At 37.5% G+C, this 8,475-nt stretch overlaps 1 long non-coding RNA gene across 1 annotated transcript in view; it reads right to left on the bottom strand.

Moving 5' to 3' along the window:
- The window catches only part of LOC107581321 (uncharacterized), a 34,487-nt gene that overhangs the window by 2,610 nt on the left and 23,402 nt on the right, over window positions 1–8,475 (bottom strand). The gene's annotated exons all lie outside the window — the stretch shown is intronic.

Below are 8,475 nucleotides of genomic sequence, written 5' to 3'. Positions count from 1 at the left end.
AGAGAAAAATTTAAGGGGGTCTGTATACTTTCCGTACCCACTATATATATATATATATATATATATATATATATGTATTTTTCCGTGTTACCAAGATATCCCTATTTATTTGTTAGCAGAAGTCCTCCAGATCATCCAGCGTGCTTTTCACAGTGCCAGAGTTTCTGTAAAATTTACAGATCGTACTTACGCATTTTTTTAAATCTCCACTCACAGATAATCTGAACAAGCCCAGTGCATTGTGGGTGTTGAAGTTTTTCCACCTTTCACCACAGCAATTTTTTATCGGTTTTCCCTAGTCATGAAGCACCCCAAAAAAAAATTTCTGCTGTATAGACAACCAACTTTTATTAAAACCCCATCTTGCCAGCAGTGAATTAACCCTTTAACTGAATAATTTACATTACTTCATGCATTTCCTGGGAATCAAATGCATACATTTAATATTTTATATATTGACTGAGCAAATATGAAATGTTTTCAGGAAGACATTTTGCCATGCTCATAGCTATCATACAGCCCTGAAGCGCTAACGGAGAACACGGTTCAATGCAAGAATTTCACTTTCAGCTCTCAGCGCTGAGAACAGAAGCTGTGTGCTCCCTTCAGGTCACGTTAGACTGGGCATACATGAACACACACAGATTGAGTTGTTTGATCCTTGTTGATGTTCATACCTGGAACACCCCGCAGGAGAGAGCCCGTTTCTTAAGTAGGGGAAAAATATGGGTGTGTATAATAAATATATGGAAGTGCAAAAGCTAAACAGAATAAACCCACCTTTGTTTGAGTTTGTGCCAACGAATACAGCCGGACCAGTAAATACAGGAAGATTAAACAAAACGCTTCTCTTTTCTTTCTGACTGGCTTGTCGCGGAGCTTGTTTTGACACAGGTTGTGGAGACCTCCGGGTTTTTATGGCAGGGAATCACAGGACTTATAAAGTCTATGTCAAACGAGGCCTTGACTGTGACAAAGAACCTTCCTGTGTCTCTCATGCGCTTTGCGAGTGGGGAGAGATATGCTTTTACCAAGAATGAAAGTGTTTACTCCTCTTCTTCCCCAAGGCTAATGGGTAACTTCCAAACTGCCGCGAGGGGAACAGTTTGTCTCATCAGAGTTCTGGAGACAAACTTTGCAGAGAATAGCACAGAGGAATAAACAAAAACGAGCCTTTGATGATTCACTCTCTTCAGGTCTCAACAGAAAGTTCGATGCTAATTAAAATGTGGAGCTCTGCGTATCCACCAGGCACACATAAATAGAAGAGGAAAAGAGAGAATTAAAGACGAAAAGAGAAAAAAATGCAACTGAAAAGGCGAGAAACAATGGGCTTCTCTGCTTTCTCGTTCACACCCGTTATTATCAGGTGTGCCCACCCAAGCTGTTACTATGGCAATGTGCTTCCATCTATAAAGGTGCAAAGACACCAACACCCGTTGAATTACTATTGTGACCTGGAAACTCAACCGGAGAGCTAAAATACATTACGATTATATATGATAAACATTTCATATCTTATGAAGCTGCTGCTCAGATATATGCTGTAAACATTATCTTTATGTATTTATGTTGTGTTTTAGAGGGAAAAAAAATCTCAGTATCTTTAAAACAAAATGCATTGAATTGAGAGCAAATTTGCATGAGATATTATTAGACTTGATTTGAGAAAATATCTTGAATTAATGTCTTACCCCATGGGTAAAACAGATCCTGTTTAAAGCATAAACCTCACAAGATTTTGTTAGATTTATGTTAGTAGAAGAAAAAAATTGGATAATATGTTCTCTGAAAACAATTCTTAAAATCTTACATGACACCATTTTTAACTAAACACAGAAAACTTTTTATACTTTTTGGGCATTCATTTACACGGCAATGCGTTTTGGGGGCCTAAAAACGCAAACCTTTGAAAAACGGGTTTCAAAGTGCACGTTTTTGAAAATGGTATCATTATTGTCTCCATGTAATCTACCAAAATGAGAATTAGTGAAATTGATGATGTCATGCGCATACATATTACATGTTTAGTCTATATGTATGTGCGCAGGAGCATAACAGGTTTTTTTTGGTTTTGTTTTTTTACAAAGTGACATCGTGTGAACAGGACGTTTTGAAATAGTTTTGGTCTGTATGTGAAAAAAGTAAAGGAAAAACGTCTCCATTTTAAGTACATTGTTGCGTAAACACCCTGAAAATCAAAGCACAATTTTGTAGTTTTCTAGCAAATATACGGTTTTAAGGATGCTTAGATGTTTATTAAAAAACAAGGAAAAAATTGTGATAAAAATATAAAACAAATACTTTCTAGAACAAAAATGCATTTTTTGGCATGTTTATCATTTGAATTATTTCATAATTTAAATTTTACATTTGTTTTACGACTTTCTTTACAGGGGAACTATAGCTGAATAATAGCACATTTACAGTAATGTTTATTTATGTGCACTGTCCCTGCAAAACAAAAAAACAATAATAATTTTACAGTTAAAATGTGTTTAAAAACTATTTCTTGACAAGACTGGTTTTCAGGGAGTACATATTTAACACACGTGTATTTTGTCTTACTGCACTGGCAGATTTCTTCAAGGGGTGGTTGACTGTTTTTTTCTAGGCTTGATTGTGTTTATGGAGTGCAGTCTAACGTGTTAATGCTTTGTTTTTAAGAAAACGCACTGATCATTTCCTGCTTTTATGAAGCCCCTTCCTCAGAAATATGCGATGGGCTCTGATTGGTTAGATGGTCCAGTGTGTTGTGATTGGGTAAACCGCCTCTAGTGTGCGTCTAAACGTCCTGCCCCTCACCTCAGCGGCATGTGCTCCGGTTGTATTGTAAACAATGGCGTCATCTATATTGCTTATCAATTTGAGCCCGATTGAGATGCAGAGGATATTAGTGAAGAGGATCGCGCAGAAACTGTGCAAGCACCAGAGGCGGACAGTAGTGAAGTATTTTTACTTTACTCAAGTAAATTTAAAAAGTATCTGTAGTTTATCAGAATGTTTTTCTTTGGAAAACTTTACTTCACTACAATCCAAAGCATAATGTCATACTTTTTACTGCATTTCATAAATAAAAGTTGTTGTTTGTTTTCCTTTAATACTTAAGAACATAAAAAATTTAGTACTTTCTTGTACTCAAGTAAATCTTTGAATTACTTTTACTTGAGTAAAAGTAAGAAAGTAATAGATTTCTAATGTAATTAAGTATTAAATGATATTTAATATGAAATGTAGTGCAGTAAAAAGTACAATATTATGCTTTGGAATGTTGTGAAGTAAAGTTTTCTAAAGAAAAACACTCTGATAAAGTACAGACACCTGAAAAGTACTTTTACAGCAGAGTAAAAATACTTCACTACTGTCTGCCTCTGGCAAGCACGGCTCTTAAAGGTTTTTTTTTTAGATACGCTGTTATTTATAAATGCTACTGCTTCTGTTAGCTTTTAATATATGTTTTTTTCCTGATTAAAACTTTAATACAGTACGGCAACCACGCGCGCGTCTTCTCATAGCTATGTGAAAATAAGTGTATAAATGGAACAGTTCATTGTTTGAGCTGAGCTGGTGATCTGAATGAGAGAGAGATGCAGAGCAGGTCGACGCGAGGAACAGGATTGAGAACTGCTGCTTTAGAACATTGATTTTGAAACTTGTGAATCCATTAGAATCGTTTGTGATGTCACAAACCCAGGAAGTAACTCATTGTGTAGTCCCTACGAGCCGTTTTTGTAGGCATTAAACTGCCAGAATTTTAAAAGACGATATCTCCGTTTGCATTGAACTTTCAGCGCCACAAATTTGCAGATATTGTTTATGCTCAAACAGCAACATTATACACTAACTTAAAAAAAAAAGCTAAATCGCAATCAACCACCCCTTTCACTTTTAAACTATAATAGGGGTGTTATTTGGGACCAAGTATAATCGGCTATTATTTATTATACTTTTAAGTATAAGTAATTTAAAACAAGTGGGAAAAAACTGATAAAATAGATAAAATATACTTGTTAAAAATGCACTCTATGAAATTCTTAAAAGTTCTTAACATCTTGTGAAGTGCTGCTTCTCAAAAGATTTATATTTTTTAAAAGATTTTTACTGGAAATCAAGTAAAAAAAAAAAGACTAATTAAGAAGTCTTTTTTTTTTTTTTTGCAGTGCGTGGGTGTACAAAAACTGCTAGTTAGAAACTCATGACTGTAGTCTTCAAATGAAGTCATGCTGCAGAGCACTGGTAAATACAGCATTGAGCAGAGATGACATAGTTTTAGGTCAATTATGTGTGCTGGGGCCGGTCAGACGCAATGTATTTACCCTGTTGGAGAGCAGGTTTGACTGAGTGACATACCCCACTGGAAACCGTGAGAGATGAATGGAGCCTCAGGGGGAAGGGGATCATGGGAACTGAGATAAAACAGTCTCTCACCTTCAGATGCACACACAAACTGACACGCCCTCCGCCACTAATATTCACAATTTTCAACCGTTTACAGGAAGGAAGGCTGCAAATGTCGCATAAAATATAATAATGGCTCTTTCATCATAGCCTTACTGTCGTAATCTCCACTACCCATCCTCTGCATTATGCACATTCATGAGAAACCGCACTAAACCCTGAGGAAACACAAAGCGAGTCAGCACTGTCTTTGTGTATTTACTCTGAATACTCTCCCATTCTCATGCCTGGCTCAATGTCAGCTTCACATTTTAGAAAGAAGTTGTTGAGAAATGAACAAAGCTTTAATATACATCCTCACTACCACAATCACTCCCACTCCCACTTGTTTGCAAGGGCAGTGCTGTGTAGTTGCTAAGGTCTCAAGAGTGGTTGTGAGCTCATTACTACAGATATGTGGTTGCTAGGGTATTTTGGATGATTGTAGGATGGATGCTTGCTAGTCAAAACAGCCCACCCACAAGTCTCTCTGATAGTCTGGCCTCTGGATATGGGTCAGGTCTCAGTGTGTCTAGATTTAAATTTTTTTGCCCAAAAATCCTTAAGAAATGTTCTAGATTCAGTACAAATAAAGCCGATCAACAGCATTTTTGAAAATGTTGATTACTACAGTAAGTAATTTGATCATTCATTTAATAACTTAATTAATTTATTAACTCTTATCCTCCTTTTTAAAAAAAATAAAAAATAAAATAAACTCACTATACACTGCAAAAATGGCAGTGGCCTAATGGTTAGTCAGACTTGTAACCCAAAGGTTACAGGCAGGGATTGTAGGTGGGGGAGTGAATAACCAGCACTCTCTTCCACATTCAATACCACAACTGAGGTGAGACCCTTGAGCAAGGTACCGAACCCCCAACTGCTCCCTGGGCGCTGCAGCATTGGCTGCCCACTGCTCCGTGTGTGTGTGTGTGTGTGTGTGTGTTCACTGCTCACTGCTGTGTGTGTGCAGACTGTGCACTTGGATGGGTTAAATGCAGAGCACAAATTCCGAATATGGGACACCATACTTGGCCACATGTCAAGTCTTTTCCTTTCCTTTGAATATATCTATGTAAAGATATATTCAACTTTACACCATGAACCCTAAAGCTGAAATGATACACTGTTGCAATAAAGTTATTATAAAATACTATAAATTTACAAGTTTAAAACTTCTGCTTCATTCTAAATGTCTCAACCATAAAAATAATTTGTGGTAGTCAACATTCAATAATCGTTTCAGAAAGAAAAAAAGTCACACCTCTCCAAAGCAAGCTGCATGATTTCAGCTATCATTCATGTCTGTGGCACAAACTGTGCAGGACACATTATTCTTCAAAATGTAATATTTAGGGTCAGTTGTATAAAAATCCATTTTGCATTGAGCAACAGAAACGGTGATGCTTACTTTAGCAAACAAGAGTAAAAATGCAACATAAACTAAATATTCAGTCCCCTCAAGCTGAAACGGCTTTAGTTTAACAGTGGATCATTTGTCTATTTTCTACCTGGGTAACTTCTTTATTTATGATGCGTTACTAAATGTACAGAAATCAGGCTAATAACTTGGGCTGTTAGCGAGCAGCAAATGATAAATGTGACAATCCAAACAACAAGTAGAGCAGCCACGCGGAAGCCACCGTCGCTAATCGTGTGCCCCTGGTGCAGTGTTACACACTTCCCCACCACCCTGCACACTTTCTGCTCTCATACTCTTCATTTTCATAAAGCGGTGTAAGTTCACCTCATTTTATCCCCAGATGACTGAGCAGACATCCTCCACAGCTGTGCTACAACCCAGTGCTTGGCTGACTGAGCTGTTGACTGCACTCTGTGGCGATGAACGGTGTTGCTTCATGAGTGCTTATCGATAATAAACTCAGGTTTGGTAGCCTTAGCAACAGCTGAGTGAAAAAATTATTATTATTTTTTTTTTTTACTGCTGAGCTGTGCTTCAAGACTATTCAAATTGTTGACTAAAGTGTTTCATTTTTCATAAGATAACTCTTTTCTTAAAAAAGTCTCTTTGGAAAAACATGCCTTTACCTACATTGTTGCATAATTAAATTTTTTTTTAATCTTTTATAGATTATAGATCGATTTTTATGCGGTTCTTTGCACAAAACTAAGTTATGTCCTCAAAACACAAGTACAAATACATTTTGACATGTGCATCACATAACCAGCTCCATATGTATGGCTTTTCTGACATAGTAAACTCGCTCGTTAGCTCACCTGGTACAGCACTGAACTTGTGATGCGGAGCCTTTGAAACACGATAGTATTTCCTGTTTTGTGATGGTAAATTTGAGACCTTTTTAACACCGCATAAAGAAAATTTAAGGAATAAATACAACGAAACACAATGTCAATATGGTTTCTAAATGTAAATGTCTTATATTAGCAATGTTTAAGTTTGAAAATACAATTTCCTACAGGTCACTTTTACTTTTTAATTTATTTTCCCAAAAATTGCTTGATTTGAATAGCTCTGCTCCAAACAACTAGATGTAAAAATAACTTTTACTGTAACTTCTGATCATCTTGATTTCATATGATGCGATTTCAAGTTTTCCTTTCTCTTTGGAGTGTTACAAGCTGATTGTGCATAGATAAGATCCCTGAAGTTGCAAAGACTAAAGTCACAAACCCAAAGAGATATTCTTTATCAAAGTTAAGAGTCAGCCACGCCTACCTAAAACGGCTCGTTCTAACACGCCCCCACATATCTAGGTCACTATGTGGGAATATTTGCATAATGCGCCCAAATGTTCACGCAAAGAAAGAAGGCGTGGTTTCAGTAACCGCAGTTAGTGTTGAAGCAGCCATGTCAGGGAGACGCTGTGTGTTTCTAGGCAAAAGCAAAAGCACTTTATTTGGCCTTCCGAAAGTAGATGCATTTAGGAATCTTTAAGATTACTTACAACAGAACAGCAATGCATTTTATGGACGACCGTTTCGTGAACCTAGGAGAGGAGGTAATTCTGACTTTGCTATGACAATCTGCGCTTCTGAATCAGTTACTGTTTTGTTATTAGTTTAAGTATTTGCTATTGACTGTTCAAATGCGGAGTTTTGAGCATTGTGTGTGTGTGTGTGTGTGTGTGTGCGTGCGCGAGAGAGAGCGGTGTTTGTGTGTGTGTGTGTGCGTGCAAGACACATCACAGTGGAGTCAGCTGTCTTAACCGTGGCTTGTGTGCTGCAAACACATATTCATCACTGTGTCTGTCACGCGACTCTGTTCCCCTTTCGGGCTCTGTCTTCACATTTATTTTGAAAGATGAAGCTCGCGATTATGGTAAGGAGCGTTACATTTCCGATGCGTGCTTGTGGTGTTCGGCCAATCAAAATGCACTGGGTCAGCTGGCCAATCAGAGCAGACTGCGCTTGTCGGAAGGAGGGACTGTAGAAAACGACGAGTTTGAGAGAGGCGGGGCATAGAGGACCCCCAAAATAATGTACAGTATTTGAAAAATAATGTGTTTTTTGAACATTAAAGCATGTCAACATTCTGTTACACCAAATACACAAAATAATGATCTTTAAAAAAGCATCATATGACCCCTTTAAAGATGTTTAGATATTTGTATTGGAAAAGAAGAAAAAATACTAAGGAAGATGTTAATTATTACAGTGCATTCAACATTTAATGCCATGACTTTATGAAATTTAAGACTTCCTGCTCCGATTTAAAGGGGTCATCGGATGCAAAATTCACTTTTCAAGTTGTTTGAACATAAATGTATGTTGGACGTGTGTGTACACATCTATCCTATAATCATAAAAATCCATCCAGTGTTTTTTTTAAATCCCTATTTTAAAATCCCCTTTCTCAAACCAGGCTGTTCTGAGATTCCTGTCAGAATGACATAGTTCTGTACAGGCCCCTCCCACGATAGTTGATTGACAGTAGTGTTTCAGCACAGACTGGACTGGTGTCTTACCTTAGACCCACCCTGAGTGAGCTGTCATCAGTCCGCCATTGTCTTGACCAGGGGTGCCCAAACTCGGTCCTGGAGGGCCGGTGTCCTG

The sequence above is a fragment of the Sinocyclocheilus grahami genome, unplaced genomic scaffold, assembly GCF_001515645.1.
Source record: "Sinocyclocheilus grahami isolate Dianchi unplaced genomic scaffold, SAMN03320097.WGS_v1.1 scaffold34.1, whole genome shotgun sequence".
Lineage (NCBI taxonomy): Eukaryota > Metazoa > Chordata > Actinopteri > Cypriniformes > Cyprinidae > Sinocyclocheilus > Sinocyclocheilus grahami.
The sequence above is the reverse complement of the archived record's forward strand: the minus strand, read 5'-3'. Positions and strand labels throughout refer to the sequence as shown.